The following is an 11,669-nucleotide window of genomic DNA, read 5'->3' as shown; positions in this document are numbered from 1 at the left end:
TGTCTTTATGCTGAACTTGGAAAAGAAGTTTTCAAAAACTGTATGCTTAGTGTCAAAGGAAGAAAATTCCTGGCTATGGCACATGAGACTTGGTCATGTAAGCATGGACCTCCTGGCCAAATTAGCAAGAAAGCAATTGGTTGAGGGTCTGCCAGAACTTAAATTTGAAAAAGATCAACTATGCCACGCTTGCCAAGCTGGAAAACAAACCAAACAATCTTTTCATAGTAAAAACATTGTCTCAACTAAGCGTCCATTAGAGTTACTACACTTGGATCTCTTCGGTCCAGTCCAGCCGCTGAGCTTGGGTGGAAGAAGATTTTCCTTGGTCATTGTAGATGACTTTTCTCGGTACACTTGGATCATCTTGCTGAGTAGCAAGGATGAAACCTTTGAGACATTTTCAAAATTGGTAAGAAAACTTGAAAATGATAAAGACCTTAAGTTAGCTCACATCCGAAGTGATAATGGTGGAGAATTCAAGAACCAACAGTTTGTTGAATTCTGTGAAACCAACGACATTGACCATAATTTCTCTGCTCCTAGAATGCCTCAACAAAATGGGGTTGTTGAAAGGAAAAACAGAACCTTGGTTGAAATAGCCAGGACAATGCTGAGTGAGCATAGGCTTCCAAAGTACTTTTGGGGAGAAGCTGTCAACACAACGTGCTATATTCTTAATAGGGCTCTTGTTAGGCCTATACTAAAGAAAACCCCCTACGAACTTTGGAAAGGACGAAAGCCCAACATTGGATACTTTCGTGTCTTTGGCTGTAAATGTTTTATCTTAAATACCAAAGATAGCCTAGCTAAGTTTGACTCAAAAGCTGATGAAGCTATCTTTTTAGGCTACTCAACAAACAGCAAAACATACAGAGTTTTCAATAAACGAACTCAAGTCTTAGAAGAGTCAGTACATGTTGAGTTCGATGAAACTAACCCTGCAGGAAGATACCAGCCACTGACCGAGGATGATCCACACTCAGCACCCGCTGACCAAGAAACAGCTGCTGAGTCATTTCCTCAAGGGCTGACCAAAGGTAAAAGTGAAACTCAAATTACTTTCACTGACCAACCTACACCTGCAGAGATTGTTGAAACACAACCAACGCAAGACATCAATCTAGCAAAGGAGATTAGAATACCAAGAGGTCACTCAGAGAGTGCCATTCTTGATGTCGCTGAGAATACCCTGATGACGAGAAATCAACTCAGGAGATACCTCAGCAACGTAGAGAACCAAAGAATTTTGCTAAAGCTGAGTATGACGAATTCTGGATGAATGCAATGCAATAAGAACTTGATCAGTTCAGACGAAATGAAGTATGGGATCTAGTGCCAAAGCCAAGAAGCCAGAAGACCATAGGAACAAGATGGGTCTTCCGCAACAAGCTGGATGAACAAGGGAACGTGGTCAGAAACAAAGCAAGACTTGTAGCTCAGGGCTACAGTCAGCAAGAAGGTATTGACTACGGTGAGACCTTTGCCCCAGTGGCAAGGCTAGAGGCTATTAGAATGTTATGTGCATATGCAAGCTATATGAACTTTAAATTGTTTCAAATGGATGTTAAGAGTGCATTCCTTAATGGAGTTATAAACGAGGAAGTTTATGTTAATCAGCCTCCAGGGTTTGAGGATCCTAAATTCCCAAACCACGTTTATAAGCTCAAAAAGGCTCTGTATGGCCTCAAGCAAGCACCACGTGCTTGGTATGAGAGGCTGACCAGTTTCCTGCTGACTAGAAATTACGTCAGAGGTAAAGCTGATACAACCCTATTCATTAAGAGGAAGGGTAAAGATACCCTGCTGGCTCAGATATATGTTGATGACATTATTTTTGGTGCCACTAACGAGTCAATGTGCAAGGAATTTAGCAAGCAGATGCAAATTGAGTTTGAAATGTCAATGATGGGAGAACTTAACTTCTTCCTTGGACTTCAAATCAAACAAGGGAAAAATGACATCTTCATAAGTCAAACTAAGTACGCTAAGGAGATATTGAAGAAATATGAACTTTAAAATTGTAAGCCAATATCTACTCTAATGGGCACTGACACTGTCCTCTGCGCTGATGAGAATGGTAAGTCAGTAGACAACAGATTGTATCGAGGTATGATAGGCTCTCTACTTTACTTAACAGCGAGTAGACCGGACATTCAGTTCTCAGTATGTTATTGTGCTAGATATCAATCTAACCCTAAGGAATCTCATTACATAGCTGTAAAAAGAATCCTTAGATATTTGCAAGGCTCAGTGAATGCAGGTTTATGGTATCCCAATACTTCAGATTTCACACTTCTTGGATACACTGACGCTGACTACGGACGAGACAAGCTTGAACGAAAAAGCACCTCAGGAGGATGCCACTTCCTTAGGAGCTGTCTTGTGTCCTGGTTCAGCAAGAAGCATGCGTCGGTAGCCCTGTCAACCACTGAAGCTGAGTACATTGCTGCTGGAAGCTGTGTTGCTCAAGTCCTATGGATTAAGCAACAACTTGAAGATTATGGTGTTCAGACTAAAACAATTGAAGTCAAATGTGATAACAAAAGTGCAATTGATCTATCAAAGAACCCAATCCAGCACAGCAGGATGAAGCATGTCAGCATCAGACATCACTTCATTAAAGACCATGTACTCAAAGGTGAGATCAAGCTGACCTATGTCCCAACGGATGAGCAGCTTGCTGATATCTTCACAAAGCCACTGGCTCGTGAGCAATTCAACATACTTAGAGAAGCCATTGGTATGTTTAATCCTCTTCAATAAATTCCAAGTATAGTATGCATGCTGAGTGAATTTCCATGATGAATGATTTGTGATATTGCATGCTGAGTAGATAAATATATATGCTGAGTATTTACCTTAAGCTGAGCTTCTACGCATTATATCTATTCCTTTGCATAACACTGACTACTCAGAATTTTAAACGCTTGAAATTCTTAACACTGAGTAAAGAGCCGTTGCAAACCTTAAATGCAAAGCACGTGAATTAAATAGCCACCTAGGATGACGTATAGGCTATAATTAGAAAACACACGTGTCGTATGTGTCATAAATGCCAGAATCTTTATCGATTGAGAATCTCGAGACAAAACGGACTACTCAACGCCTTGGATTAACTCAACATCGCTATAAATAGTGGATGAATTCCCACTTTTATTTCTTTACGCTTAGAAATCTTTGGCATTTATACTCTCTCTCTCAAAAATTCTCAAAATTCCGAAAACTTCTCTGAGAATATGACAAGAGTTTCTCTAAACATCTCTGGTGCCGGTCTTTCCCATAACCGCTCCGATGACAATCCCACTTCTCCTACTCAGCGCAATCTCACTGGAGCTACTACGCCGAGCAAGAAAGCTCAGGCTGTCTCCTCCAAGGGAAAACAGCAGCAAAAGGACAAGGGTAAGAAAGTAGTTGAACGCACCTACACTCAGGTCTTCGAGAGTGTGAGGGGATGGAAGATTGACCACTCGTGGTGGTTCTCAAAAGGATTTGTGGAGGCCGAGCAACCCTTTTGTGAGTGGATCAAGAACAATGGATGGACCGAGCTGTTCTCAGTTCAGGACCCCACTTACCCTGAGTTGGTACGAGAATTCTACGCTAACCTGAGAGTCGCCAATGACAACAGGAACTACCTAGCAACTAATGTTCGAGGAAAGAACATCTCCATCAACCCAGCGTACCTTGCCTCATTGTTCAAATTAAAAAATGAAGGAGCTATACTTCGTAAGTCAGGTGACCATGACAAAACCAACTACGTTAAGACCTTCTACAAACCTGAGGGTCATGTAGGTGAAATTTCAAGCACTTCCATGGGCCAGCATCAAAAGATGGCCCATTACATACTGACAAATTTCCTCTACCCCAAAATCAACTACACCAACTCAGCAACCAACTTCGAGCAGTGTTTCATATGGCACATGCTGACCTACACGCCGATCAATATGCTTATCTTCATCATCGGTGGGTTTCTACGAAGTACCGGAACCCTTAGGCTGGGCTCCTTCATCACTCGCATCCTCCAGGATCACAAAGTGGACACAGTTTCGGAAATTCGAGTTTAGGGAACCGAAATTACAGCTGCTGCCCTATTTGGTTTGGCACATGACCTACCAATTATGGTGAAGGAAGGAAAAGGAGAAGCTGTCCAGAACGCTGAGGGGGAAAATGCTGAGGGGGCTGTGACTAGAAAGGGCAGAACACAAAGGAAGAGGAAAGTTGTGCAAAGCACGTCTAAAGGAGCTGCCTCTACCCCAAAGAGGATCAAAGTTGTATGTAAAGGAACAAAGCAAACTCAGCAAAGTCCGGGTGGATCTAGGTCAGCTTCGAAAAGACCTAGGCAAGCTGAGCTTGAAATAGAAGAAAGAGAGGTTGATGACCAACCATTAAAGAAGAAGAAGAAGAAGCTCAACTTTGAGTTAAGACCTATTGAGGCCATGCCGACAGATATCGTCGTTCCTCCTAACTCACACTATGCACAGAGTCAAGGGATTGACGCTGAGCAACAGGATGAGGAAGAACAATACCAAGACTAGTTGGGTGGTCAGTTTGATGAGGAAGAGTTGGATGACCAGTTAGAAGAAGAAGAAATGGATGATGAGTTTGAAGAAGAAGAAAGTGGTCAGGATGACACTGAGGAACCAGCAGATGATGAGCATATTGAACCAATCAACACTGAGTTGGTTGATGATGAAGAAGAAACTGAGCACCAAGAAAATGCTCCTACTGTTCAAAGGGATGCCTCACCCACTGACTCCATTGAGTCCATTCCGTATGACCGTACTCCTCCGAAGCTTAGGAGAATGAGAAAGAAGAAAGCCTTCAAACCACCCTTCATTGACATCATGGGTGACTCACCACTGAGGGATGAGATTCCCGATCTTACAGATGTCCAACTCAAATACTTCTCTAACACACATGTGTCTCAACCAGAGTCTAAAGAAAATCAAGCCTCTATTTCTCGGAAGGAACATGCCGACCAAAGCAATGCCGAGCAAGTGCTCGAAGATTCCGCTCCTCAAACTGTTGAGCAAACTAAGGAATTTCCTGCTCAGGTGGACACTGAACTTCCTAACCTTCCATCACATAGTCAGCTTCAGCCTGACACTGAGCAAGCTACTCTTTCTGCTGATCTTCCACTTCCCCATCTAAATGAGCAGACTCAAATTCAGTCAGTTTCCACTGACAATACTAATACCAGGCCAGCCGCTGACAATGCTGGGCCTTCCAATAACGAGCAGAACCAAACACTGCCCTTATCCGGTTCTACTCCACCTCCGGCATCTGGACCAACACAAGATGGATCCTTTAGCTACCTTATTACCTCTGAGTCTGGTCGAAGAATTGTTGACTCAGCTCAAGCTCTCATCTAGGACCTCCATCAATCAAGTACCAATGCCGCTGAATCCAACACTGTTGAGACAACTCCATTTTCGTCTGTCACTCAGCTTCTCACCGAGATCAAAGGTATGAAGGATCTTCTGAGTGTCATGACTACACTACAATCTCAACAGCCCAGGCAGGACTCTATACTGAAGCTGGCCGAACTCCAGCTGACCATGGTTAACCATATAAACTCACTACAAAGGGAGTTTCATCAACTGTCAGCTGCGAACTCAGCATATGCCACTTCCGTCGAAGTACATAATCTCTTCAGCCAGCTTCTAACCGAGCAAGAGAAAACCAATCACCAGCTTTCCAACTCCTCTCAATGCTCCATCGAGCAAATCAGCGGAGCTATGCGTCTGCTGAACTTAAACAGACAAGAGATGGCAACTGACAAGCTTAAGACTAACGAGATTCTCAAGTATTCTCGAGCAACTTTCAGTAATGTGCGCAAAATCTACGATCAGCGTGAGTATTATGACTCCTTATTGCTCAAGATGTTTCATCAAGCCTTTGCCATGCTCACTGAAACCATGCACTGGATTGGCAAGTCTCAAGCCGCTGTTTTGAGTATGATGAGTGCTGCATCTATTGGAATTCCTCGATCCATTATGGATGATGGTGTTCCTATCTTCGATGGAATGAATGAAAGCACGAAAAAGCTAAAGGCATTCTCTCAACGCCTAACTCAAGCTGCAATTGAAGCCACCTTCATTCCAAAACCTGATGATGGCAAAACGGGGGAGAAAGAACAAGCCCCAAGAACTCAGCAAGCCTCAGTTAGTCAGCAGCAACACAAGGGCAAGTGCAAACACAAGTAGCTTAACTTGTATTGTCTAGGATAACTTTTGTATTTGAACCCTGATATCTGTGTTCTTTTTGTGAACCTTGTTGTGCTGACTTTAAAACAAATTATATGCATCTCTATCTCTTTCATATTGACTACTCTTGTGCGATGCTTACTTAAGTGATTGATATAATTTGTTGATCATGCATGTTGACCACTTCTTATATGTCCACTTAACTAAAACTCATTGAACAAAGCATACTCAGCGCTCTCTGATGTTTAAATCTTCCGCGTAAAACTGAGTTAAAAAGAATATGTTCCATGAGCTGACCTATCTCTGAAAACTGACCTTAGACTTACTCAATTAAACCTTGAAATGTTTAGAGTAAAACTAAGTCAGTAGCTCAACCCTTACGGGGGAGTTATTTGATAAAATAAGGTCAACTATCATGGGGGAGCTCAACACTGAGTTCTTCGACTGAATATTTTTGCCAACATCAAAATGGGGGAGTTTGTTGAAACACCTTTCCACATGATTTTGATTTGACAAAATTATTTATGTAATGATAAAAATATTCTAACACATTAAATTTAAAATGCTTTGATTTATTTACACTAATGTGTTTGTTCAATGTTGAGTTTAATTGTGTATAAGACATTGAGATTAAAAAGCCCAAAGGCCCATAAAGTGGAAGTCAAGAACAAGTCAACACATCAACACCATTCGGCTTAAGAGTTCAAAATGGAGCCGTATCAACTAAAACGACGACTCAGCAAGAGAATGATCGAGAAGCCTTCGTGGCAAAAGCTTCAAGGAGAAGCTGCCGAGTTGGACGACAAAGCAGTCTGGACAGCGGCAGGAAATGTTCAACTTCTTGACAAAGTATTTCTACTATGGGAAAAGTTCAGAAGGCGCAGAAAGCTGTCTCGTGGACTTTTCCTTAAATGGCGAAACATTCTGCTGAAGACTGACGAAGACAGAAGATGCAAGAATCCTATTGGCCAACGACGCCCGTTTCCCTCCAACGGTTATTTCGAAATTCGAAATGACCAGGTGCCTCAAGTGTCACTATATAAAGGCCATCCATTTGCTTCAATCAACATAGAACTTCAAGTTGTCAAAACGTTGACCAAATTCGTACTCGAAGATTCTGTGAAAAAAGCAAAGCAAATACCTTACACCAATTTCCATATTATTGTGTAAAAGTCTAGAGTGATTTTCAATCATCTAAAGTGTCTTAGCAATTGTTGTTTAGGACAAACACTTTATCATTTCTAGAAGAATATAAAGGAGAGGCTGAGTACTCGGTTATAGTACTCAGTTTAGATATAGGAGTGAGTAGAGGTATAGAGGAAGGTACTCTTGTTATACTCAGCTTCTATTTGTAAAAGGTTTCGTGCTCTACCTTTAAAGAGCTCAGTAGAGAATTCAAAAAGCTCGGAACGAGTTCTGGGGACTAGACGTAGGCGGAGAGGCCGAACCAGAATAAGTCTGCTGAGTAATATCTTTCTAACCCTTAAACTCCTTTAATATACATTGCTTGCTATAAAACTGACTAAGTAAAGAACTCACGCTGAGTTAAGTTTACTAAGAAGCTGAGTTCAGGAATAGACTCTAAGTGCTATTTTCTGACTCAAGTAAAGAAGCAGACTTAGTCACAAGTTGACTAAGCTTATGTTTTGAATCTACTTAGTGACGCTGTGTAAACCTTTTCATAGAAAAGAAGTCAGCCTTAACGGACAAAAGTTTTAAATAGTTCATATCCCCCCCTTGGAACTAACTTGTCACGTTATAAGGGTCCAACAAACACTGGGAGATACTTGGGGCTCTCGTCCCTGATCGGACGTAATAAAAGAAGTATATTGGGCTTTCTTAGGGACATAGTCTGGCAGCATAAATGGATGGCAATGCAAACTACTTTCTCAGGCAGGTAAATATGTGCTAATTAAATATATGATTCAGGTTATTCCTACCTATTGTATGAGTGCTTTCCTTTTCCTAAAGTCCCTTTGTGGCAAGATGCATAAGATCATGAACTCTTTTTGGTAGGGCTCAAACATGAATGGGCGACGTATCCATTGGCTCTCTTGGGATCGTCTTTGCCTGCGGAAAGAATCTATAGGACTTGGGTTTCACCATTTACACTCCTTCAACCTTGCTCTCTTATATAAACATGTGTGGAACCTCATTCATAACCTAAATACCCTAGTCAGTAAACTTCTCAAAGCAGAATCCTGCCCTACAGGGGATTTAGTTGATGCTCACCTATGTTCCAACCCGAGCCAAATCTAGAGAGACATTTGGTGTGCGACTTCCTACCTCAAGCAAGGTTATCGATGGTGTATCGATGATGGAACAATGATTTAGGTATGGAGGGACCCGTGGCTTCCCAAAGAGGCCTTCTTCGGCTAAATTTCATTAATGATGTACAACATTTGCCCCATTTCACGCTTTAGTGTACAACCTTCAATTTGTCTCACTAATATATACGAACTTATAGGTGACCTCCCACTTTGGTATACATCATGTAAAAATGACCTGTTTGACCGGTCAAAAAGTAAAAATTGAGCCATCTAATATAGCATTACTTTTATACCCTTATTCTTCCTTTCCCCTTTTCTTATTTCCAACTCTAACTTTCTCTCTCTACAACCAACCTCACCCCTCTCAATATCTTTCCCATTCTCTCTCTAACTCCTATCTCTCTATCATTCATGTTCTGCAAAAAGCTTCTTTTTGATTCATTTTTTTGTGTGAATTAAGATGTGGGAATTCAACTTTTCCTCGGATGCTTTTCATCCTGTTTCTTATGATTTCATCTCCTTTTTCATCTGTCCGACTCATGCGCTCAACCTCTTTAATATCTTTTTCTTTTATAGAGTAATTTCGTCTTTATTCATGTTGTTGATCTTCATATAGTTTCGTCTTTGTCTCCCTAACTTGATAATAATCTATGGCATTTTCGTCAAATGTAGCTTTTGAACCAGACCCATTAGAAGTGTGTGATATTTTTCTCCGGTCGACAATAGTTTTAACATCCATGGTTCCAAACACCATAGTGGACAAATATTTATGTCACTAAACTCACTATTAGTAGTGTTGATTTGTCTTCTGGATTTTTTTATTGCTGGTTTTGACTTGTTTAGTCTCCAAACCTAATGTTTTTTTCCAGTATCTACAGGTGATCTGCCATTTTCAGTTGCATCAAATAAACCTTCTGAAGTTTTGCAATGCTAGGTTGTTGAATTACATTTTTTTCCTTAGAATTTGAGTTGGTTGAACTCTTGATTTCTTCATCATCATCATCATGAGATGAGATGCATAGTTAGCAAAGCCCAAACACATTTTCAGGGACACGAGAACTGGATTTTTCATTTGTATCTTCATTCGTAGACTCTTTGGATTTTACTGGCATTAGAACCTTTTGTTGCAATTTCATCAAAGAGCTCACGAGTAACCTTATCAAATAGTCATTAAATAGGCTCGTCACAGATTTAGAGAGAGAGGAGTTAGAGAGTCGTCACATATTTAGAGAGAGAGAGATAGAAATAGAGGGAAGAAGATGAAGGAAGAAAATGAAGAGTTGTTGTAAAGGGTAAAAAAGAGAAATAGAAAAAATTATTTTTTTATAATTTGTGAGTCCCTATTTTATTAATTAATACGATGAAAAATGATGATGTGGCGTGTTGACTTCGAGTTGACCGGTCAAACAGGTCATTTTTACCTGTTGTACACCAAAGTAGGAGGTCACCTATAAGTTCGTACATATTAGTGAGACAAATTGAATGTTATACACCAAAGTGTGAAATGAGGCATATGTGTTGTACATCATTGATGAAATTTACCCGACCTTCTTCACACCAGGAAATGCACCACTAGGTTGCGAGGAAATGATAGTCTACTATCTATAGTTAGACACTACGAAGAATTGGGACCTCAATCAGCTTAACCAGCTCTTACCCCCTGACAAATGTAACCACCGTTTTAAAATTACCGAAGGACCACATGAAGGAGAAGACTTCAGATGCTGTCACTTTGATAAAAAAAATGGTCTTTACATTGCCAAATCGGGATACATGTTAGTGTCTAGTGTGCTACTCACAGAGACTGCCCCACTTATCGACCGAGAGCTTGGTCAAAATTCTAGTATCTCAACATCCCTTCGCGAGTTAAGTGCTTCTTGTGGAAATTGTGTGCCTTGGTTCTGTCGCTGCGTGAGCGCCTCTACCTTAAAGGCTCAAATTCAGAACGAATGTCCGGTGTGTGGCTAATACGGAGAGCCGGTGTGTGGCTAATACGGAGAGCATGCTCTGCACCTCTTTATTGACTATAGCTATGCCCAAACATGTTGGATAACAGATGTCATCTCTTATCTCTTTCCTCCGATGGACTCATTTCTTGACTGGTTTGAGAACCTCATGGAGCTGCCTTGTAGTCCCACCATTGCGAAGGCATGTATGATCCTTTGGAACATTTAGAATCACCATAATAATTACATTTGGAGAAACAATACGTTGCCATCTATAATCTCGATTTACCTAACAACTACTTACCTCCGTGAATTATAAGTTGCTCGAGCTTTACTATCCCTTCGCGACCTGATTCTAATCAACCCGTATGCTCACAACCTTTAGTTTCATTTTGAGAATTTATAAAATATTTATTAAATTTATAATATCCATTTTTTACATTAGTTAAATTAAAAATTAATAAAAAAATATAGGGTAAAGTACAAAAAAAAACCCCGTGGTTTCCGACTTTTGCAAACAAAGTCCCGTGTTTTAAAAGCGTACAAACGGGGGTCTGTGGTACCAGCCATTAACAAAGAAGAGATTTTTTATGGATGCCGTTAAGTTGGGTTGACCTGGTACTTTGACTGAAAATTGCACCAAGGGCAATTTCATCCTTTCGCATCCCAATTGTGGTATAAAAGGCTTGAGAAATTCCATCCCCCAAATTCGTTTTTCCTCTTCTTTTTTGGTCCATACAGCCTCTGGTTCAAAATTTTCAGGATTGCAGTTCATTGTGGTATGTCTTTAAGTATTTATAATGGTTCTAAGTATTGAGTTGGCAGACTTTGTTGGATTGCTATTGATGCTTGGAAAAGTTCTTTCTCAATTTTCTGTGCACTGAACTAAATTTGTCAAGTAAAATTTTCCAAGCTTGATAATTGCCCTTGGTGCAATTTTCAGTCAAAGTGACAGTTCAGCCCAACTTAACGGCATCCATAAAAAATACCTTCTTTGTTAACGGCTGGTACCACAGACCCCCGTTTGTACGCTTTTAAAACACGGGACCTTGTTTGCAAAAGTCGGAAACCACATGGTTTTTTTTTTTGTACTTTACCCAAAAATATAGTATAAAAGAGTAAATTATCCAATTTAATTTATTAGTATTTTCTCTCTGTATTTACTGATTTTAGTTTTTTAATACCAATTCCGTAATTAATTTCTAGTTTTATCAAATTCCGCACTTAATTTTTTAGTTTTATGAAAT

This window comes from Euphorbia lathyris, chromosome 7 (assembly GCF_963576675.1).
Source record: "Euphorbia lathyris chromosome 7, ddEupLath1.1, whole genome shotgun sequence".
Taxonomy (NCBI): domain Eukaryota; kingdom Viridiplantae; phylum Streptophyta; class Magnoliopsida; order Malpighiales; family Euphorbiaceae; genus Euphorbia; species Euphorbia lathyris.
This window is presented reverse-complemented; position numbering follows the sequence as displayed.